At 35.3% G+C, this 10974-nt stretch overlaps 1 protein-coding gene across 4 annotated transcripts in view; it reads right to left on the bottom strand.

Annotated features, from left to right (window-relative positions):
- Nucleotides 1-3466, bottom strand: part of Dph2 (Diphthamide biosynthesis 2) — a 47730-nt gene extending 44264 nt beyond the window's left edge. For 2 of the 4 annotated variants that reach the window (XM_067130258.1, XM_067130257.1), the window contains exons 1-2: nt 3318-3466; nt 2090-2232 (exon numbers count right to left, since the gene is read on the bottom strand). The gene's annotated coding sequence lies outside the window, so the exon portion shown is untranslated. The remainder of the gene's footprint in view (nt 1-2089; nt 2233-3317) is intronic. The other 2 variants (XM_067130262.1, XM_067130260.1) reach the window with 1 other exon arrangement.
- Nucleotides 3467-10974: the final 7508 nt, after the last annotated feature.

Genomic DNA, 10974 nt, shown 5'->3' with positions numbered 1-10974 from the left:
GAGAGAGAGAGAGAGAGAGAGAGAGAAATCTAATTATTGTATACTAAAGAGTAAAAGCATCGGATACTACTCTAGGAGTCACGATTTTTTCCATCTAATGATGATTGAACACATTCCACCTAATTTGGCAGCATACCTGAAGGAAAAAAAAAAAGTTTATGATTTGCATGAACATTCCAGAGTGCCACAATTTAAAACTACATGTAATAAAAAACAAACAATACATAGGTTTGATCAAATCAAGCAATAATAAACAATATAAAGTAACATGGAATACTAACTACCCATCTATTAAAATACTTGACCCTCTCACGATTATGGGGGTTTCCTATAGCAATGCCCAGTACGCGATTTATCCTGTGGAGGGAAAAGTGGGCTCATGCAGAAAAGTTTCTTCGTAAAAATCTGTGCGTCCAGACTATAACTGATATAGGCTTCTGGTTTGTTTTAGGATGTCGGCAAATGATTTAATTTTTTTCCTTAAGCAATCAGAAAATCGTTGCAAGGCTTAGCAATAATAAAAAAAAAAGATGTGATGAACGTGAAATTTTTAAGGAAAATCGTAGATAATTTTTTGAAATAATCATGAAAATTTAATAAGTAGGGTTGGGGAGTTGATTTTATACATAAATTGTGTGGAAATTTTTTGAACTTTTACGTGGAAGCAAACATTTTGCTATAAATGTGTTTGCTAATTAGCTGTTACCGATTAAAAAATGCTAGTTTTTTACAGAGTGCAATTTTCAGATTTTCCAACCTACTTAAGTTGACGTTTCGTATCGTATCTAAGTAAGAAATAAAGATAGAAAAAAATAAAGGTGGCATTGGAAAGCTGAATAGATTTCATATAACCTAAAATCAATAGGTGTTCCCGGTGGATAATTGAGCAACTTAAGCTCAAAGATCAAAGACGTAAGTTTTGTTTTTTCACGTAGTCGTTTTTTCACATAGTCAATTGTTCGCTAAAGATTTTTATATAGGAACATTGATATTTTTACATTTTGCCGTTAAGCACGGTAAAGTACAAAGAATTGCCGTTCAAATGATATGTAATGCATGCAATTGAAGCTATTTATAGATGCACAAACAGCTGTACGAAAAATTATTCACGCGCACACAAACCCTAGGAGAAACTACACGGCTTGACTGGGTTCTTGAGTGCTCATGTTTACACTTACATTTTTCGTAATTACTCGGTAATGAATAACGCTAAGAAAAAAGTGAAAATTGCAATGGAATGCTGACTAAATTTTCTATAAATAGCCCTCATAAAAGCAATGTGTCGCCAGATAAAACTGAGCAACTGAAGCTGAAAGAAGGAAATGTTGTTGAAAGACAAATATATGTAAAAAAAAAAAAAAAAAAAATTCTTCACTATTTATCTTATGTAAAAAAAAAAATAAATTCTTCACTATTTATCTTATTGAAAAACACTTGAAATATTATTCAACATACTCAACAATCACTTGCAAACACGTTTATAACAATAACAAAAGCGAAAGCACTTCACAAACGCAGATAAATGACGACAAAGCAAAAAACGTGAGAGCGCCTAAAAGACATGCTGAACTTGGTCAAAAAAGGTGTCTTTAGTTGGGGGGAGGACTTTGGCGCATGCAAGATACCTATCGGGTTCCTGTTTACGTTTTCTTGTAGGTCCAAGATCTGCCCACACAATGCACATTCCTCTCTTTCTTCGGATGACTTTATTTTTTTTGGTGAATTTCCCCCGAAAATAACTCACGGATGACACGGAAAGCGCGTCATCGGAGCACTTACGGCAAAAAATTTATTGAGGCGGTTTCGCATCATCGGATCACCAGAGGGTTAAGGGGGTAAGAATATGAGAAAAATCCAATAACGAGCAGCAGAGCGTTTACAAAAGACCAACTAAAGCAAGGTGGTGCCTATAGGTGAGAGGAAATTCAATACTGTATCAAAAGAACTAGTTCACTTGATACTTTCAAGCAGTAAATGAGGCAGTTTAAATTGAAACTGATCAAGTTACTAGGAACAACAAAGAAATAAGCATACATACAAAAAATTGTCTTTTTCAAATAAAGAGATTAACATCAGAACTTAAATTTACCTTTTTTGAACCACCTGCTTTGATCCAAGCAACAAGGTGACTCTACTCGAACCACACTATGGTTATCAGTTTCTTGTTATACTTCGGCATCAAGGTACGCTCCGAGGCAGAAGAACCTGAATTTGTCAAAGATGCCATAGTCCCTGAAGAAGATGAAGTATAATAGAAAATATGCCTTTATGATAAGTACACAATTTTGAAAAAAATTAATTATATACAAGTGAATTTTAAAATCTGGAAATAAAATATTTTGTTAAATGCAAACATGTAGCTATTTAGAATTAATGCAATCTTTCTCCATCTCATAACTTTGTAAGTCCCCACCATTCAACATTCCTGACTTTTCAATTTTTCAAGGAATATTTTTCTCTCCTTGTAGTTGGTGAAGTGTCCCCACTGGGGAAGCTTTATGTGGGATAGGGCATCAAATCACACACACACACACACACATATATATATATATATATATATATATATATATATATATATATATATATATATATATATATATATATATAAATATAAATTTTTGTTTTCCTTTCTTTGGTAAGCTTGCTTTACTGCATCATTCACCCAAGGTGGTTCTTGCAATTTTTCTTCCTCCTGCATACCTTAAGCAATTTCTCCTTTGGTAAGTTTTCAGTTACAAAAGCTATCTGGTTTCCTATAGTTGTTTGAAATGGGACGGGACAGACGTGTGTTAGGCTAATTTAACATCTTTTCATCAGAGAAGCTAGGCTACACCCTATTTCATATGCATAAAGACTTTGGGTTTAGGGCAAAACTTATAAAATATCAGATAGCCTAATACGGACAGCAGTACTCCCTCCACCAATGAAGGTTATGCCTAAAATACATTAAACCACAATAATCCATCCTGGCTTTGCTATAAAACAGCGTAATTCTTTACATAAGGTCCGCATCAATATTTGGGATTTGTTTGATGTGTTGGGTTGTGCCCTTAAGGGGGGGGTCGCAGGGGGCCGCTAGGCTAGGCCTAGGTAGGGGCACGGCGCCCTAGGTTAGGTTAGGTGGTTCTGTTAAGTTACTGTACATATTAAGGGGTTTTGTATTATTTTAGTAAGGTCAGACACCAAATATTGATGCGGACTTGTTGTAAAGAATTACCCCCAACAGATTGTAGGCAGTGGAAGAAATAAAGATGTAAGGTACAGTAGCCTAGACCAAGTGTTTTGTTAAATAGCCTACGAATCCATTACACGCTTACCCACATGGTGTGCTGATGTTATAAATATCTAACTGTATAGTGACATGCTAGGATTACAGCAAACAAATAGCATTTGCTGCTGGACTATCGCTTCCATCGACTTATAAATGTTATAGTAGTAGTAATAGGCGGAATTTGGCTCTGAAACGGCTCCCTTGCTCGTTTTAATCCTCCTTTGTGTTTGTTTAAGTTTTTTGTCCGTAAGCCGTAATTCTTTTATAAATTATTTCCTATTTCCAATTTGCCCCTTCGGCAGATCTGTAAATAAAGTATATTAGCTATCAATTCATCTTCATTTTCCTGATATGGGTGTTGCACAAAACCATCTATTTCTAATCTCATTATATGCTAGGCAGTAGAGTAAGAAAAAGTTTTCATTTAGTCCCTCACAGCACAAACATTTTGTATCTTCCCCTTTTAGCCTGCTTCTATCATTTAATTCTAGTGTGACTATTCTAGCCCTACTGATTAGCATTGTATTTTTAGTGTTATTATACCAGATTTCTTCTCCTATGTTTTCTTTATATTCTCTGTAGATTCTTAATGTTGTCTCGTCATTCACTTCTCTCTCCCATGCTTTTGTTGTCCCAGTTATTTATTATTTCTTTTAGCTGCTTAGCTTTAAGCGATTCAATTTTACTTAAGTTTATGTTTAATTCTTTCATATACTCTTTCACTTGCAGAATCCACGGGATTTTCTTGTTTTCACATTGATCCATGCTTATCTCGTATAGGAGCCTATTTCCTGCGCAATTTTTCAACTGTGTTTGTTTGTCAACTTTCTGTCTTCTGTTTTTATTGGGAATCTTGTTTAATTTACTTAGAAAAATTATCATGCGTTCACCTTTGCATTATTTAGTCTCTTGTACTTATTAAAAGTTACTGTAAGTACAGACAATGTTCATTATGTATACACTGTCACTGACGTAAAGAGCGTAATTACATATTTTTTACGGAGACACTATTTCCTTTTACGTACGCTATAAAACTGGCATTGGATACAACGAATTTTTTTTTTTCCTGACTAATCAAATAAATTCGATAAGTTCTTCATATTTAAATTATTCTGGTACGCCCGTCCATGCGTCCATATCTATTAAATTCTTCGCCTATAGACGCAGGCTAGCTTTATTTTTTTGTGGCAGGAGGGGAATACTTTACCTTGGAAAACTTTGAACTATCCTGGCCATCGGAAAAGAATAAGTTTACTTCACGCGTGAAAGAAAAGGAGAATGAACGAAATTTCAGAACTGCGCTAAGCATGTGAATAATTCTACGTTATTCATCCTTTCCCAGCCAGTGTTAGTCCCATTTTACTGAGTCCCATCTCCTTTTGAGTCCATCTGCCCTCGTTCCCATTCCCTAGGCTTTTCTTAGATTTGAGTCTCATCTCACTAGATATTGAGTCCCATCTCTCTAGATATTGAGTCCCATCTCCCTAGATATTGAGTCCCATCTCCCTAGGTATTGAGTCCCATCTCCCTAGATATTGAGTCCCATCTCCCTAGATATTGAGTCCCATCTCCTAGATATTGAGTCCCATCTCCCTAGATATTGAGTCCCATCTCTCTAGGTATTGAGTCCCATCTCCCTAGATATTGAGTCCCATCTCTCTAGATATTGAGGCCCATCTCTCTAGATATTGAGTCCCATCTCCCTAGATATTGAGTCCCATCTCCCTAGGTATTGAGTCCCATCTCCCTAGATATTGAGTCCCATCTCTCTAGATATTGAGATATTGAGTCCCATCTCCTAGGTATTGAGTCCCATCTCCCTAGATATTGAGTCCCATCTCCCCATCTCTCTAGATATTGAGTCCCATCTCCCTAGATATTGAGTCCCATCTCCCTAGATATTGAGTCCCATCTCTCCAGATATTGAGTCCCATCTCCCTAGGTATTGAGTCCCATCTCCCTAGATATTGAGTCCCATCTCTCTAGATATTGAGTCCCATCTCCCTAGATATTGAGTCCCATCTCCCTAGATACTGAGTCCCATGTCCTTGGATATATGGTTCACTGGGAAAACCTTACACGGAATAGAATATAGAGTTTAGGCCAAAGGCCAAGCACTGGGACCTATTAGATCATTCAGCGTTGGAAAGGAAATTGAGAGTAAATAGGTTTGAAAGATGAAACTGGAGGGAAACCTCGCAGTTGCACTTTGAAGTCATTGTTAGGAGAGGGTGGTTAGCAAGATGGAAAAAAGGGAATATCAATGGAAGTACAGCAAAAGGAATGACAGGGGTTGTAGCTAGGGGCTGAAGGGAAGCTGCACAGAACTGTAAACCTTGTAAAACTTCCAGCGTTTTTATCGATTAAACTACCACAGATGCAGTTCTCTCTCCTCAAGCCTCCAAAATCAACATTTTGCTCTGCAGAAACCTGCTGGCGTGATTACAAATGTCTGCGATTTTTTAAGATTTTCGAAGCGCGTTATGCATTAATTTTGCGCAGCTTAAATTCTCGTTCTTTAATTATAGTTTGTTCTTGTCTACTCTCCTTTTCACGATCTTCCTTTACTTTCTGATACTCCCTTTCAAGGGATTCATTTCAAAACGAAATCTATGTTTCACATTTTCGATTTTAAAAGAGGAGTTATAAAGGTAGAGACCGCCATATCAACTCGTTGATGACACGATCTTGTTGGAAATATCTACGTCAAGCTGTTAGGTCACATGACGTGCATGCAATGTTTGCCTGTGTTCTGCTGTCATTCAATAAATTTCTATTGCTCTCTTGCTGGGGCACGAGGGATGAAATAGTTCATGACCATTTTGGAAGACTCATATTGACCCATATTTATTTGATTTAAATTTAGTTTTATTAGTCTTGTCATTTTGAATTTTGTTCAATATTTCTGTTCGCGTTCTGTTCTTCATTCTACTCTTACCGCACACCAACATCTAGCGTGTATATGAAGAGGACGGAGTATGCAATACCTTATGAGTCGTCTCTCTCTCTCTCTCTCTCTCTCTCTCTCTCTCTCTCTCTCTCTCTCTCTCTCTCTCTCTCTCTCTCAAATAATGAGACTTAGGAAGGAATGTGCTTCATATGATTTTTCAGATGATTTTTTACGTGTACTAATTATATATGTACATTTTTGTAAGTTTTCATTTTTTTCTGTAATTTTTGTGAGTATCTGTAATTGTATTCTGATACTGCATTCTGCTATATCCATCTTGAACGTGAGCCAGGAGTCTGCAATAAGAGTGTGAGATATGATATATATATATATATATATATATATATATATATATATATATATATATATATATATATATATATATATATATATATATATATATATATATATATCGCTGATTAAAATCCTTTGAAATCAGCAAGGCCAGCTATCGCGCATAAGTGACAGCAAACGATCTCATTTTTTCGTTTCTTCTGCAGCCTTACTTGTGAACTTACTTTCCGTGATATGATCTTGGACTAGTTTTACTGCTTAATAATGTTTATTTTGAATTTGATTTTAACTGACGAGATTACTTCGTCTACTTGGAAAAAGTAAAAAGGAATAAGATTTTTTATATTAGAAAAAAAAAGGGACAACGGGATATCAGTAAAATATGGAGCCAAACCGCTTTGAGGTCAGTTCCAGTTTCATTTTAATCAAAGGTAATCTTTTAAGGGTGTCTGGCTATCAATCATCGTTAGCAATTACGACATTAAAAGTATAATATTTTCTTAACATAAATACAGGAGGCAACCTTGCAAAAACAGGCGCATAATTAACTACTTAAGAAAGCTTAAGAGTAACCATTTTATCAAGAAAACAACTGCAGACCCTGGTGAAATCTCGCCTTACTTGTATTCAGGATTAAAAATGTAGTCATCTCTATGTGAATTCGCTAAAGAGTTAAGGATGCAACATTACAAAACACGCTTTTATAGTTTTAAAAATGCTTAGTACAAATAATCTGTATTTTCAAGTTAATAGTAAGAACCATTCTAGAACTATTTCCCGATCGGAGTTCACGAGGTGAGCGCTGTCCGATTTGACAACAGGTGACAGGCACCAAGCGCACGGATGGATTGAACGCCTGGGAGGGATTGTGGCCTCGGCTGGAAGCTATGGGCCGAGTGTTTTAGCTTATATAGGTACACCGAAGTTCGTGGGATTATGGCCTTATTTACCTGTTTGTTTACTCCGCTAACCATGATACCTCTGATGATACCGAAAATGAAATGGATTAACTAGAATAGGGTGTGCGAAGGTAGCGTAATGGCTACAAACAAATGTTGTATTAATATTCTATAAATGACCTCTACGGGAAATCCATTGACACAGGACAGGTATAAGCAAACGTGTAACTAAGGTTTGGAAACCGAGTCAGGTAAGATATATTGACACAGAAAACTGATAGGAATTTAGCATTTGTACAATATATGAATCTTAGTTAAGATGAGCTGTTTAAAAGAAGGAAAAAGTGGGACGTGTGAAATTGTTACAAATATATACAATCGCACTTCCGTCACGCACCCGCAATGTACCGTTACCATTTTCCTTTTGGTTTTGGTACATGATTATCTTCATTTGCTTGTTTTTGTCTGTTTTCCTCGTTCAATTTTCTTTAGATTATTTTTTTAACATAAATATTCTAATCTATTGGAAGCCTCTTCAGAGTTAATAACACGATACGAAAGTATTTACATTATGAATAGTATTAATAATGATGACTAGCGGGCTTTGCAATAAACAAAAACGTAATCTCGAACTTCAAAATGCAGTAAATGAAACATGAAAAAAACTCAACCGTAGATGAAACACATTCCTGACCAATATGTGTGAAAAATATAAAACGATTGAATCCATAATTCAACACTAAATGGAGATACCTAACAAAGACATAACACTGAACTCCAAACTGAATGGGTGATATGACAAAAACCAAAAACTATTAAGTGGAAACAATAATAAAAGGTAATCATGCATATTATTATTATTATTATTATTATTATTATTATTATTATTAGAATACAGTCACACTACCGATGGAATAGCTAATAGATCGATAATATGACATTGGCTTTATAATACACAAGAGTTCTACACTAGACACGTTATGGTGTTTTTCAATTTATTATTATTATTATTATTATTATTATTATTATTATTATTATTATTATTATTATTATTATTATTATTATTATTATTACGGTGGTATCATTATTATTACGGTGGAATAAATTTGTCATTCGTTATTTTAAAGGTTCATATAGCCATCATTCTTTTAGTTATTTTGAAGAAGTTAAGATATTTGATAAGTACTATATAGTACTCATAGGCCTTGTACTTATGTAAATACTAACACCATCATTCAACCTCTGGTCAGTATTTAGTCCAGCTGCGTTCTTAGTTAACATAAATACTTAGAATTTATACTTTAAACTTGAGATACTATCTCTCTCCCTCTCTCCTGTCCCTATTTCCATTCCTTTCGTAGCATCTCAAATTACATATAATTTCTATACAGATGGAAACTTACTTACCACCTAGAAAAGGGTATAAAGAAATATTACAGGTCTTCTTGATTAAATTTGTTTCATACAACCCTGATTGTCGAGGCCTCACTCTGCATCGTTTCAGACAAACAGACAGACAGGCACTTCATTTAGATATGTCATTAGTCACACTGTCATGTCATTGTGTGGGAAGCGAACTCAGACTGAGGTTGTTCAACCACGATGTGTTTTTATTTTGTAATTTTTTGTCGATGTTTTCTGTACTACTTATTTTTCCATAAAAAATGGAGAGGAATCCGTTACATAATGATTATGCCAGTTTGAAAGGGAGCTCAGTGGTATGCACCCCCGCCTTCCTCTGACTTGCTTACTGTTTATTCTTGTATACGTTCATGCTTGTCGGTTTATCTTTATTCTTCAGTTACTCATTGTGTTTCCTATTTTAATATTTTTGGATACTGAGTTCTGTTCAAGTCCGCAGTGCAAATTGACGACAAATTAGTCTTTTTCCTTATATATGTTTGCTTATTTTTGTATGATCATAACGATAATGACAGTAATATTGGGAACTGGAAAGTTCATCCATGGAAAGGACGTGGTCGATTGCGATAGGATCAGGACCGCTAGTCACTGATTAATGCCGCGATTCGTGGAGTGTAACCGCCACGTATTGAGCTAGTCAAGGGTGGAAAACAACAAGAAAAACACCGATAAAAACAACAACAAATGAAATAATAAAGCTAAAAATGAGTGAAACTAAGTACGATCCAGACCTAAAGATGCTTTTTGTAGGCTATGTTCAAATCGCATTGAGTGGCAATAGTCTCACAATTATGATGTACGATCCAGAGAAAGTTTCCACGCCGCAGTCCAAGGTTACCCAACCCTTTAATCAGCGAGCTATCATCACAGGGAAACCCCGCTCAGCAGAGGGCGCAGCTAGGGGAGAAGCAAAAATTGTCATTGTTAAGGGCAATTCGCGCATGTGCAAACGCTGCACAATATATTTAGCGGAGAAGGTAATTTGCCTGAGGAGACCATGACACTGGAGTCGCAGCTGGCGAAAGCAGTTGGGGTTAAGCTCGTCGCCATGATAAGTAATGGGGTAAAGTATTCTCTTAATAACACGTGAAGTTTTTGTAGCGTTTTTGTTTGTTGTTCTTATGGATGTTAATGTAGCGCTATTTCATCTGCTGCTCTTTTAGGGAGAATATGCCAAATAAGAAAACTTCAAATTTCGCTGTTATTTATGTGCATACCCACGTATAGTAAGTATGTAAGTTCCGAAAATTATATAATGAGTGAAAACTAAATCAGAAAATGGTACAGTAAAAGAGTAAGGCAAAAAAATTTCAATATTGTCAATGTTGAACATGTTTCGAGCCATTCTTTCAGATCTCGATTATCACAGTTTGTTTACGCTCTCTCTCTCTCTCTCTCTCTCTCTCTCTCTCTCTCTCTCTCTCTCTCTTCTCTCTCTGTCCTTTTCCGTTTCCGTTAAAAATCAACTTCTCGAACGCAATTGTGTAGCTTATGCTTTTTCTTCCTACTCGATTCGGTTTTAATAGTTTTTTTCTTATGTTACCTATTGTGAAGGCTTGAGAAAATTACATATGATTTACCCGATTTCTTAGGACATAAGTTGTACACACACACATGTATATATATACATACATATATATATATATATATACATATATATATACATATATATATATATGTATATATATATATATATATATATATATATATATATATATATATATATATATATATATATTACAGCCATTAAATTTTAAATAATGGTCAGCAATCATTCAGTTATATCATACGTGTTACATATTCGATGACTAGATATAATGACCAAAGTCATTATATTTGTAGTCCCGTTATCAAGGGAGAGAACATCCTGTTGCAAAGAAGTGCAGGGCACGCGGGAGTTAACGTTAGATAAAGGAGATAAACAAAAAATGGCATTGCCAAATAAGTTCAATTCCTGCTCATTTATCCCAATAAAGACAGTTAGCGTTAAACGAAGCAACCGTAAACAGCGTGTTCTTGTACCAGTTCTGAGAACAGTGTTATGTTTCATAGAAATTCTTATCTATCTGTCCACCTATCTAATTTATCTATCTGTTTTGCGGTGTGTGGATTTGGTTGTACATATTGAAAGAAGTTAA

This window comes from Macrobrachium rosenbergii, chromosome 28 (assembly GCF_040412425.1).
Source record: "Macrobrachium rosenbergii isolate ZJJX-2024 chromosome 28, ASM4041242v1, whole genome shotgun sequence".
In the NCBI taxonomy this organism is placed as follows: Eukaryota; Metazoa; Arthropoda; class Malacostraca; order Decapoda; family Palaemonidae; genus Macrobrachium; species Macrobrachium rosenbergii.
Note: the sequence above shows the minus strand (reverse complement) of the source record. Positions and strands in the feature narration are given on the sequence as shown.